The sequence below is a fragment of the Asparagus officinalis genome, chromosome 1 (genome assembly GCF_001876935.1).
Source record: "Asparagus officinalis chromosome 1, Aspof.V1, whole genome shotgun sequence".
In the NCBI taxonomy this organism is placed as follows: domain Eukaryota; kingdom Viridiplantae; phylum Streptophyta; class Magnoliopsida; order Asparagales; family Asparagaceae; genus Asparagus; species Asparagus officinalis.
Genome location: NC_033794.1, coordinates 122927358 through 122929324, shown reverse-complemented (window position 1 = coordinate 122929324; position 1967 = coordinate 122927358). Strand labels below are relative to the sequence as shown.

Sequence of the window (1967 nt, the reverse complement as noted above, 5' to 3'; positions counted from 1 at the left end):
ATTAATATCAATTAAAAGGAATTGTCGCAGAGAAAACACGGAAAAAATTAATATGCAAAAAATTCTTTTGCTTCTGATCCTTTTGATGATCCTCATGTTAGGACGTAGTTCATCTACAACATGTGGGCTGGTGAAGCTAGTCATCATGTTCACTGCATAATTTTATGCAACATCTAGTCTTAGTTTTTTCTTTTAAGACATGTAGCTTTTTGAACAACTTGGCAAGTCTTTTTATAGAAAAGAGGAGTTAGAGGGAGGAATGTCAAGTTGTCAACTGAAATAACAAGTGTTTTCTATGAATGACTTTGTTTGGAGGTGTTAGCCTGTTAGGTGAGGCTGTGGTCACATATTTGACAATGTTACAATATGGTGATTTCTAGAAAATTAAGGAAAATGGCTTTGATCAACAAATAGTAAACGGAAAGAAGAAAAGGTCAATTCTTCATTACAAACACAAATAGGGAGATCGAAAAGATTCATGATCAAGGGTGAAAACATGTAAAGTAAAATTGAATGAAATTCAATGCTTTATTATAAAGTGAGCGGAAAGTCTAATAAAAGAGAGGGAAAATTAATTCTAGTCTCCTAGCTTTTGAAAACCGCGATTCTACTCTTAAAAAGTTTAATTTCTCTTGTTTCTTAACAACATCCCCATGCCCCGCCACCGCGACCCCCCTCCACCCCCCAACACATGGTTTTGCGAACCTATGAAATGATGAACTCTTGCTCCTTTAGGGCCCGTTTGTTTCCTTTTTAAGAGACGTTTTGGCTTGAAAGCTGCCTCAGTTCTAACAAAACATTTTTCAGAACTGTGGCAGGGTTTCCTCTTGGAAAAAAAAGGAAACAAACAGGCCCTTAATCTCCACCTTCCACTGCCTCCATGTCATCTTAGCCTTTTCATACTTCTCCGTCTCTGCTACACCCTATCTACGAAACTCTCCACCACCTCCCTTTGCCTCCCCACACTATCTACTGAAGGGAGGCGGAGGCAAAGAGAGATATTGGGTGATGGTGGGAGAGATGTTGATGGTGAGACAACAAGCAGCGGAAAATTATGCTAAAGATAACAAATCATAACTAAAGTTGAGAAGCTCAAGACACCTTAACTATCAAAGTAACAATTAATAGTTAAAAGTAACTCAAATATAACAAATAGTAGCTAAAGGTAATAAAAACATGCTAAAAGTATCAAGCTACACGCAAAGATAATAGTTTATAACTAAGGTGAAAAGAGTTCAAAACAAGTTGGATACAAAAGTAATAATTAATAGCTAAGTTGTCGAAATTGACATAAACATAGCAAATTATACCTAAATGTTAAAAATTTCAAATTATACCTAAATGTTAAAAATTAATGTTAAAAGCAACATGTTAAGCATCAAGGTAGCAATTAATTACCAAAGGTGATAAAATCCGCATATCAACCTCTTCTTCATCACTGCTTACCTTCACGCGTGCCTCCCTTTGAGTCCCACCATCGTCCCACTCTACTGAGTAGTTCGGAGGGAGGGGCAGGCAGCAGGGAGGGAAAATTCTACGTTTTGTCAAAGGAGGGTGGAGCCTTAATTATTGATCCAACACGACCTAGATCTCGCATTAGTAAGAGTTGAGAAGATTCCAGAAATGATGAAAGACAAAGATTGGGTTGAAGATAGATGACCAAGAGTTATATAATAAACTCAAAATCATTGTAGATGACCAAGAGTTACATAATAGGATTCAACCATAGAGTTATATAATAAACTCAAATCATTGTAGATGACCAAGAGTCCATCTACCAAGTTGTACTAGAAACAACACTTACATGGATTGTGCATGAAGCTACACTTGTTCTTGAGCATATGAATCACTTCAACAGGATTGTGACTGGGTTAGAAACAGAATGCATGAGACTTGAAAATGGCGATAAGATGATGATACTTTTGTATTCTCTTCTCGGTAGCTATGAAAATTTCATTACATTAATT

At 36.6% G+C, this 1967-nt stretch overlaps 1 protein-coding gene across 2 annotated transcripts in view; it reads right to left on the bottom strand.

Moving 5' to 3' along the window:
- The window catches only part of LOC109829114 (LEAF RUST 10 DISEASE-RESISTANCE LOCUS RECEPTOR-LIKE PROTEIN KINASE-like 1.2), a 31243-nt gene that overhangs the window by 17437 nt on the left and 11839 nt on the right, over positions 1-1967 (bottom strand). The gene's annotated exons all lie outside the window — the stretch shown is intronic.